Genomic DNA, 11,496 nt, shown 5'->3' on the forward strand with positions numbered 1-11,496 from the left:
CCATCCACTTTTCCTCCTAATAGCTCCCTTCAATTTGATCTTAGCAATCTACCTGCCAGATTGATGGCTCACGATCATTTCGCTTCCACTTCACCTCTCGGTACTCCTCGCCAAGCGTTTTCCACCGTTAATCTGCGTGATCCTACGGCCTTTTTTTCCCTCAGTTCGCCTACATGGTTTTCTTCCATAGCCTTCCATACTCCCGAAGGACGAAGGTGGCCTACAGTTATGTACCTGAGTAGTTACTCCTCAACAACTGCAATTAACCAAGAGGATGGCTGAGAAGAAAAAGGATAGCCTCGAGCAGATCTCAGCATTTATCAGTTATGGCGCTCCTCTCAGACAACATTCCACCTGCTCAGGAAGGACAGCAGAGTATCAGAAAAGATCAGATTTGTCCATTAAAGCCAGCAGATCGTAGCAGAAACCCATATCAAACAGTTAATGTGGTTTGTGGTCTATTATGACCCCTCCACGCATAGGATAGTAGATGTTTTTGTAATCAACCTCCAAATATACCAAGAAACAAGATGTAATGAGGGTTGATGAATGTTATTTGGAGGTAAAGTTCAACTTCTGGAGATTGTAACTACTGTGATACCTGCAGCATCTGGTCTTCATTTTTAGCTAATGCAAGCTTCTTTTGTTGTTAATTCCTCACTTTCCACTTCTTCTTTGTTCCAGGGCCCGTTATGCATTTTTAATGTGATCTTGATGTTTAGCATTAGAGGGGCTGCCATCCCACCTCTGTGTGAGAATCTAGTAGGTATTATTGAATATGTATGCAGGTTTTTGTTGTTTTAATGCCAGAGAGCTGTCATCATGTCTGTGCATTAGGAAATAGATTTGCAGACCTATTTACTGGTTGCAGCCAGCCATCACAGGGTCTTGTGCATCTGCTGGTGTGGTCAGTATTCTCCATGTTCACCTATTCCTTAAATTGTGAGTAATTGGTGGTCTAAAGCCTTGTAGTATGGGGGTGTTCACCCATGTCTAGGGTTAAGCATAGTAGAAGTGGTTATCTGGCTTGAATATGCATCATTCCTTCCATTCATCCACGATTTTCCAACATTTTTGTTGAGTTTGTAATGTTCCTGAGCATCTTCGATATACAACCTAGGAGAGTTTCTTGGGGTGATAATAGGCAGTACTAGGGGTCCATACCTAGAAGCTATGATTCTTTCCATTTTGGTAGGTGCTTGTGGTCCTGCCATGGGTGTGATGGCTATAAGGGTACTAGAAGTCTGAATGACAGAGGGTTGAGGAGTGACTGATAGGACTAAAGGAGTATGATGGATAGGAGGAGAGGTTTCCTTTGGGCTTGAAACAAAAGGATAACCTAAAGAATAAGGAGCTATATGAGTCTCTGAGATTTTTTCTTCACTACTAGTATTAGATGCTATACTCTCAACATGTATTTGCTCTATTACAGGATTTTCTTGGAGAGATATAGAATATTGTTTAGAGTTACCTGAACCTGATGCTCCTTTCTACCACGCCTTTCTTACTTTGATGATTTTTTCAGGGTCAGGTACCAAGTCAGCTAGTGGCTTATGAGGATTTCTCCTAGTATGCCTGACAAACTGAGCTAGCAATATGGAGTGGAGTCGCCAAGAGGTTCGTCCTCCAATAGAGTCTCCAAATAGATGACTACAACCGAAATAGTGTCTAGACTTTGTCTATCATCAAAGTTGGATCTGTGTCATTCCCCAGGGAAGTTGAGCTTCACTTTCCTCTCCCTAGAAATGGCACCAATTATGTTAGCACTCCAGGAAGCTCTCCTAGGTTGTAACTCGGAGATGCCCGGTAACATATAAATCTTCAATATCGTCCTTAGAACTATTGGAATGAATGATGGTTTGGATCAAGTCAGATGACTATTTCAACTCTGTTTTCACTCTAGACATGCATGAACACCCTCAGCTTGACAAGGCTTTAGACCACTAATGCTCAATAGTTTATAGATTCAATGGATAGATGGAGAATACTGACCATACCAGCATATGCATACATAAACACATATGAATGGCTAGCTACAGAAAGTAAATGAAGTTTGCAAATCTAATTTATCAATGCAGAGATAAGATGACAGTTATCTGGCATTAGACATAGAAGAAAACATGAATAACCTATTTAAGTGGAAATGGAAATTAAACATGTAACAGCAAAAGAAGCTTGTGCTACTGGAATGAAGATGAGACGCTACAAGGAATAGAGTATCCACAGTCTCCAAAGTTTGAACCGTTGTTACTCTGAACTTTCAAATATTTGTAGGCCTTTTACAATGCTCTCGAGCCTTCTAAGGCTCAAGAGGTCTTAATTTATCCCCTCTGTCTTTAACGACTTGATGCCATGACTAGACACGCATGAGCTCGGAGGTTTCTTTTTCTAACAGCAGAGTAACCGCATTATGGTAATTTTCCATGCTATTAGGTGGCTCACTTATGCCAGCGATTCTCCATGATCGCTTATGTTGTGGGCTGCATCGTGCTATGGCATTTTTCCCTTCCGACCATCTGTCTCCCGGCCTCTATTCAGTAACAGAATGGTGCCTTGGGCCCTCGAAATCCTTTGGAATCCCAAAAGCAGTTGTTCTCTGCTAACATAGGAAAATGCGTTCATGACTGTGAAATTCTGCCAAAACACAATTCATTTCGGACTTCAAAAATCCTTCAATACGGTGTATTTCTCTATCGGGTCCGTCCTCAATCGCTATCGTAAGTCGCTTCGGTCCTACTTCAAGGTTTCCTCTCATATTTTGAAATACCTTTAAGAGACTAAAAATCCTAAAAAAATGGCTTTGGAGGATCTGAAATATTATATATTTTCATTCCTGAACCCCTTTGGGTCTGGGTTTGATCACATCGGCGATGTTTCGTGGTACTTCATTAAATAACGAAAATATGAAAAATACATAGGAAAATGCCTTTCGGTAGATCTCAAATCTTATGCAATAATATTTATATAACTATTGGGTCTGGTTCATCGGATCGTAGATGTGCATGTATAAAGGCCCTGCTCCATAATGTTTCCCCAATTGTGATATCGCGATGCGATTAATCGCAATCGCATGTCACTCATGCCCCGGGCCAATGGTGAGTTCCCTGTTGTGTTGGCCGATTGTGATTCTATGATGCAACATGGGCCGTCAATCTGTGTGCTTGATTGACAGTCCACGTTTACTCCACCGCTCGTCGTCGCCAGTGTTCTGTAGTCTGCGTCGATATCCGCCAATTGCCACTGCAGATTGCGATCCGCAGATCAAATTTGGACTGTTGATTGGCCAGTTCTGACGGCTGCTATGCATTTTACTATTCAGACCTCCGCTGCTCTGTTTTTCATTGTTTTTACATGTTTTTGGCCTCCCGATAGTGTTTCTCTGCCATTCTAAGGGCTCTTCTCATGCGATTATTTTTCTCTTTGGCATGATTTTACGAGATTTTGAAGACTTAAAGAGCATTTTGGATCCATTTTGGGCCACATTCCAACAAGGCTAACAGAGCCAAATGAAGATCATGTAGTAAAGGGTGATAGTCGAGGGCATAAAAAGCCTATGGAATCAAATTTTGTGCATGGGCTAAAATTTTGGATTTCCAAGGCATGCTCACACAAACAAAATTTGGTGTTTTTCTACATAGAGAAAAGGAAAGGTATGGGATCTAGTTTAAAACATGAATGAATGGGTTTGGTTTGAGCTAAATGCATGGTACCATTGTAATTGTCTACACTGTGTGGAAAATATATATCTTAGTGAAACACTTATAGCACAAATCATTTTTTTTCCACAAAATCGTCGAGCCTTAATCATGACCACTAATATGTCAGTAACAATTGAACCATGTTTAAGTAGCTACCAGACATGATTACCAGTGCTTAAGTATACGGGGTACCAAAGAAACATGCACCATATGGAATAAATAATAATATTAGGTTGATATGATGTGGCACTTCCATGTGGATGGAAAGTGGCAAACATGATGACATGGAAACAAAAAGGCGTGACACATAATAGGAAAAATGGCATTTTTTGCCAGTTGATTCGAAAATTCATATGTGACATGTGTCATGTACATGTCAACACTCAAAAACAAGGCAGGACTTTATTTCTCGTAGTCGATGACATGGTAGGTGACTTGGCAAGTGATGTGAACATGGTGGGTCCCATTATAGAGTATTGGTAACCAAAGTTAAATTTTGTTTATAAAATTCAAGGCTAGTATCTAGTATGACTTGGTAGTAAGACATGGAAGAGATGGTTTCATAAAAGGACCACGTGGTAGGCTATGATTGTTCCATGTTGGACTGATGTGGAAAACTAAAAGGCTTCAGGATTTGCACTAGGATTGTGTTTGGCAAGGTTTTCTTGTGTATTATATTTTGCCTAAAATATCCAAAAAACATTGGTTTGCATCAAAGTTAGCATATCTAAGGGATAGCTTAGTGTGGGCCCTATACCAGGCTATCAAAGTACTAGGATGAAAGATAAGCAAAGCAGTTCAGTATGGCGCAATCCAGTGTGACAAATAAATAGTTGTCAATTGTAACCAAGGGTGAAAAGGACTATCAGATCGTGCTTTTTCTATTGGGCTCAAGACTATAACATTGTTAGGATAGTGTAGAATATCACAGTTCCAACTCATTGAAATTCCACAGTAGAGGACGTGCTCATAGCCCATAGTCATGACATGCTCATTCATCTAGTACTCATATTTGAGGGCTAATCATCACTACATAGGACTGTGTAAAGAATGTAACTCTGGTATCTAGTACAGTTGGTCGTGATTCTGATCAATCAAAATTCTACCAAAGGACACAAACACAAATTCAGGTTGCATATTGCTAAAGGGATAAAGCATTTATCTCTTGGTTAGTTGGACGGAAGGCACCTAAACTATATAGGTAATAGTAAAGTGCTCAAATCTAAAAGGTGCTAAGGAAGAACAAAAGTGAATAAAAGGTTTGCGTCATAGCTAAAATAGAACATGCACTACTAGAGATGAGGTAGGTGAACTGAACATGAATAGGAATAGATTCATATGTAAGAACTTGGGAAATAAGAGAATATTGTGTGTGAATAAAGTAAAACATGTTGAATTGGTCAAAAGATCCGTAATACCATGGGTAAATACCATGGATCAACACCCACCATAAAGAAAGGCCATAAACTATTAAAGAAAAGAAAAGCAACTGAAATGTTGGCTATCCCCATCAATATGTAAAGAATAGGAAAAACCCAAGAGAATAAGAAAATAACATTAGATGAAGTGAAGAAGGATAATCCAACTAAAGAAGAGGAAGTCTAAATAAATTAAATTATAGAGTGAAGTGTGGTGACAAGGTTGAGTGTGCATAAGCAGATAAAAGAATATATCAAATTGCATATCTAAGATGTACTTGAACATCAATTGAGCTTAGAGCTAAAGAGAGTGAGTAGAGAATGAGCAGTGTAATATATGGGCTGGTAAAGAGAATATCTCATATCAAAGAAGTTTGAATATGTGAAAAGTAACTAGATTTCCAATGGATCTAGTTTTGAAATGTGATGAAAAAGGTATATGATAGGAAAATCAAGTTGGTGCTTATAAATCATAGGATATAGGTGTCACCTTTAGGTTGGTGCCTACAAATCAGAGGGGATAGGTGTCGCCTTCAAGTTGGTGCTTGCAAATTAGGTGATTTATGTCTCCTTCAGGTTATTTTCTACAAATCAAACGATATAGGCATCTCCCTCAGGTTGGTTTCTATAATTCGTGGGATCTATGTCTCTTTTATATTAGTGCTTATAAATCAGGGGATCAATATATCCTCCATGTTGGTTCCTACAATATTATTTAGATAGATAATTTTTGTGGTTTACTCCCTTTAAGGGTTTCCACGTGCATCTCGTGTGCCTATGTGTTGCTTATGTGATTGGTGTGTAAAATGGTTTGAATTGCTTTATATTATTAAAATTGTAAAATATACCATTATACTAATTCAACCCCACTCTTAGTTAATCATATTTCCAATAAAATATATAAGTTAGGAAGAAAAAAATTCATGTTATGTTTGACTCAAGATCACAAGAAAATCTCATAGCAACATATTTGGTCAAGAAAATGGGATTGGAGACTCATCACCATCCCATCCCATATTCATTGGGATGAGTCAACAATGAGGCAAAGATAAAGGTAAACAAATTGTGTATAATCAAATTTGTTGATAGTGTTGATTTTATTGATGAAGTAGAGTTGTAAGTAGTTCCACTTGATGTATGTGGAATTGTGTTTGGGAGTCCTTATATGTACATGCATGATGTGATATTCATGTGGAGAGACAACTAGTATCACCTCATCGAGCACAAAAATCCTACATCATTGACACATACAAGGGCAAGTTGAAGATCTCACTCGTAAATACCAACCAGGCCAAAAAGTGATCAATTCTAGAAAGAAGTATGTTTTTTGCTTTTAAGAGAAAATTAGTTTGTATAAGATTCCATGAGGGCTAATTCATCCCTAGAGGGGTGAACAAAGGTGCAAAAATAATGAATGGAAGAGTTTCCATAGAGTTTCCATAGGTATACAAGGGTGTGTTCTACTGGCCTAAAGGGATACCAACCAAGGGGGAAGTGGAGCATGAGATCCAACTATTACTCAACTCTTTGTTTCTAAACATTAGGATGTATAGATATTCCATTATAGAAGCAAATAAGGTGAAGAAGTAGTTGCAATAAATACTATAATAGGGTGTCATTTAATCAAATACCGCAGCATGTACGTCATCCATCATAATTGTGCCAAAAAAGTATGGAGCTTGTAAGATGTGTATTGATTACAAGGCATTAAAAAAAATTACCATCAAGAACAAGTACTCCCTACGCAGGATAGATGCTTTTTTGGACCAATTGCAACAAGAAAAATGCTTCACCAAGATGGAGATAAAGTGAGGGTATCACCAAGCCCATGGGGGGAAACTCAATTAGTGGTCATCATGTTATGAAGTATTATGTAAAACATGAGATTCAAGGTTGAAATCTTATGTGGGTCAAGCCAACCAAAAAAGAAAATGTGAGGCTATCACCAATTTCAGGTCAGAGAAGAAGATACCTTGAAATCTATCTTCAAAACCACACGATGTTTGTATGAGTGGTTTTCTTGTTGTTTGGTTTACACAATCCACCAACTACATTCATGATATTAATGAATGCCATACTATGCCCTTTTCTAGATTCATTTGTTATTGTTTATTTGGAAGATATACTAGTGTAGAATGCTACTTAGGAGGAAAACATCTCACATTTAATGCAAATTCTAAGGATATTAAAGAACTAACTGCTAAAAAATCTCAAGATATGTGAGTTTGCATAATAGTCTTTCGTGTATTTAGGGCATATGATTGGTGGAAGAGAGTTGAAGATAAATCCTACCAAGATAAATGTAATCATGAAGTGGTTGATGTCTATCAATGCTTCTAAGGTTAGGAGTTTCATTGGGAAACAAATTACCTAAGTGGTTGAAGGGAAAGTACCCCTAGGGTCCTTTGGGTTAAGACTCTACCAGACTGAAAATTGCTTATTCAAAGAAACACACACACAGCCATTATCTTCACTTTAAGCAAATTCTAATGTTTAGGGTACGTACCTAAGGTCCTACGTTCGAGAAGGCCTTTAGGGTCCAAACCCTTCTTGGAGTTCCCTTCCTCTTCTTTGACCTGTAAAACAAGCAAATCAAAGAACACAATAGTACATGGACAAATACTTATATGAAAACCATCTTCGTGCTATAAAGTTAGTTATAAAAATCTTTAAGTAACTACTTGCATAAGAATTCAAGACAAGAATATCATAAGCATAAAGAAAGATTGTTTCGGGAACCAAGACGTGTTTCTTTATATAAAGGCAAGTAAAGTACATATAACGGAAAGATTTCACCTGAAACACCTTCAGCAGGCTCCAAGCAAAGCTTCCTCCCGGATTCGTTCCAGCCTCAAGCCTCCAACAAGAGCTCCTTCCAAGTCTTACTCAATGGTGATATAAAGGATGGATGATCACCAATACACATGGAAACAAGGGTTTCCTATGCAAAATGGGGGAAGTGCAGAAGGCACCAAGGACTTCAGACCTGGTCTATGGGGAAAATCTCAGCATAATAATCTTGCTCTTCTTTTTTCTCTCCCTTAGGCCTTCCCTTTGATGTCTTTTTATACCATCTCCAAAGTAGTTTTTTAGTTAGGAGTTGGTTGGGAACAGTTGGGCCACGAGCACTAACAGGTGATCAGCAGGTAAAACCCGTGATCTCCGCCCGAAAATGAGGAATTATTTATTTTTTTAAGTGTTTTAATACATACACGCGGGTTGGGTATACACAGACCCGCGTGTACACGCGTTTAACTCAGGGAAATGTCGCGTATAGGGATTAAAACACTGTTTTTTAAATTTTTGGACCAGGTCTGGAAGGAGGGGTTGCCCTAGGCCATGAGTGCAGCATCACAAACCATAAGAGTGAGATTTGGAGCTATAACAAATGCCCCCTAATGTATGAGGTCAGAAGGGGAACATGATGGCCGAAATATATTATGTAAGAACATGGAAAGGAACTCTGTCGAAAAACCGAGGAGGACTGCACCAGAATTCAGCCTGCCAAGCCACCAAAAGGAGATCAGAAAGAAACACTGTCTGAGGTGGGCATACCCATGCTCAGGAAAAGTAAAGCATGTCCGCATATCAAGTACAAGCGGATCCACTAAGTATACAAGTATAAATGACTGGAAGATACATAATGGATCATCTGATCATAATGAGTAAGTACATGTCTGAATATCACATATAAGACTGTCAATCATGCTGAAAGATGCAACGGATCACTGATATCAAAGACTGATCCCAAAAGGTACCAACTGAACATGATGGAATAGGATGGTACTACACTGCAAACTCAGGTGCCAGCATATAGAATGTCACCATGACTGACTGCAACATATAAGGTGGAGTGGTATCAACTAGCAGCAACAGGAGCAACTGTCAAGTGAACCAATGAATGCTGATACAACCTGAGGTCTTCACCGACCGCCGTGGTACATTTCTACACCATGGGAATAAATGATCTGAAGTCGACCATGTGAGAAATCGTTTGATTACCGGTCATTGATGTATACCGTTAACAAACGCGAGACTACTCACTGATAATGATAATGAGCGTCAAGGTACCCAGTACAATCTAACAAGTGTGAATAGATGAGCTGAAGTCGAACACCTGTAAGAATCTATCGATCAAGAGACAATGATGGTTTCCCACTGTCGATAGCGAAGGATCTGCCACTAATGACTGCAAACCCCAAGGTACTGCCAAATGGACTCTAGATCTTTGCCCCGGCGCAATGAGTCAGAGTCGATAGGGAAAGATCCGCTAGAAGGAAGGCATTAAGGCATCCTCCATCAATCTAGCGCGAGTGTAACCCGTAGGCCAATAATGTGGAAGGAATCGGACGAAAAAGATGTAGTAACCCAACCGAAGTACGTTTCCGGCGTACACAAGATGTGGCTAGCGCACGGCAGAAACCCTCTGAACCAACCAATAATGAAAGCTGACACAGAGGCGAGGTATCCACCAATAGGGTCAAATGGAAACCAAGGTACTGCACGAATCCCAATGTGTGATAATGTATGCTGATGTCGAACAGAAGGGAAACCACTCAGTCAAAGACCCATGATACTGATCGATGCTGAGCACAAGGTGACCTATCAATAATGAAAATAGGGCCAGGGTGCGGCTCTAGGCCTGTCCTCAGAGCAAGGTGTCGTCGTCGATAAGGAAAAGACCCGCCAGCAAGAAGTCAATGGGGACCTTCTCAAACCGGCACGAGTAAAGGACCAATATAACTGATGTGATGATAGACATGACACTGACAACCAGGGATGGCCGACTGAAAAATGAGTCAAGAGACACCGCAGAAAGGCCGACTCAGGCTAACTTCCCTTGAACAAAAGCACGACTCAATGTGACTATGTGGCAGCATATGATGAATTTGTATAATTTCGTCATGCAGGAGGCACGAACGAACCCTCCATATGATTGGAAGAGATAACCAATCGGGGGAGAACTGACTCGATAACAAGGTTATGGCGTACCTAAGTCAAACTAAATCCCACCCATGCGGAGGAGACTTTGTTTTGAGTGCTTTGTTCAAGGGCGACACGACTGACTCTAGCTGCCAACAATAAATGGAAATAATGTCCCTGTTCCCGCTCTTTTTTGGAATATTTAATTTTTTTTGTCTTTTTTTGATAAGCCGGAAAAAGAATAAAAGAATGCTATGGTACAGTGGAAAGAACGAGTGTCGGTGAAACAGATGATCTAGTTCCTGGGAAAGGAATGTTCCTATGCTCAATGCAGGGAGGTGAAAACTGGTCAGTGACACTCAGAGGTATGTTCCTTCCACGGATCAAGGTATGTCAAGCCACAGAAGTCAAAGGTATGCAAGGTTTATTTTGCAGACGTCAAGGTCAAAAGTTGGCTTAAACACGAGTCCAAGTGAAGCCGGCTCTAGGCCAAAAGGTGCAAATGGTCAACATGCAATGCAGAAGTACAACTCAACACACATAGGAACCTCTAGGGTATAAGGCCAGAACGAAGCGAAGAAGCAAAGAGGAATGAGTCTTCAACGCATAAGTCATGGCAGGACTACAGAGGACTCCCGAGCCTACTCAAAACGAAGCAGCATGGGCAACAAATGTCAGTGAGGTGCTAACTACAAAGCCCATGTAAAGGTATGTCTCTACCATCGTGTCATGATTTAAAGAATCGGCGAGTGAAAATGGCTTACTAACCATAACACGATGGGGTGGACCCTAAGGCAGATGGATCGGTCAGATGGAGGCTAGTATGCATAATGCAACGGAAAAAATGGTATCCCTAACCTATATGCCAGTGAAAACACGATACCTGCCATGACGGGTCAGCGGTCATGGAACCGTCTCGAACTGTCGAAAAATGTCCAAAATGTCCTGAAAACAAACCAAACTCGGCATTCCAAGCTCCCAAGTTAAAAGTGACATGGGTGCAGCATCACAAACCATAAGAGTGAGATTTGGAGCTATAACACTAAGGAAATTCATAGCCTCATTTTTAGCATACCAGAAACACTTTATGCAATAACAGTGACTGACAAAAGTTTCCAATGTGGAAAGGGTCGCAAAAAGGTGTTTGAGGAGTTAAAGAGCAAGATTAGTTAAGCATTGATTCTTACATTACCAAAATTCTAAAGGCCCTTTGAAGTGGATACAAATGTGAATGGGAATGTTATGGGAACATTGTTGATATATGGAGGAAGGATTGGATGGTACCATTTTGAAGTATTCCATGGTGAAACTTTCAACTACCCTACCTACGAGAAGGAGATCTATGCTCTAGTACAAGATTTGAAGAGGTGGAAACTCTTTCTAATGTGAAATTAGACAATAATATGCATAGATCAGTAGCCACTACAATACTTACATGCCTAGAGTAAGTTATAGTA

Source organism: Pinus tabuliformis, chromosome X, assembly GCF_031772625.1.
Source record: "Pinus tabuliformis cultivar Carrire ecotype Pingquan chromosome X, CPIR1, whole genome shotgun sequence".
Lineage (NCBI taxonomy): Eukaryota > Viridiplantae > Streptophyta > Pinopsida > Pinales > Pinaceae > Pinus > Pinus tabuliformis.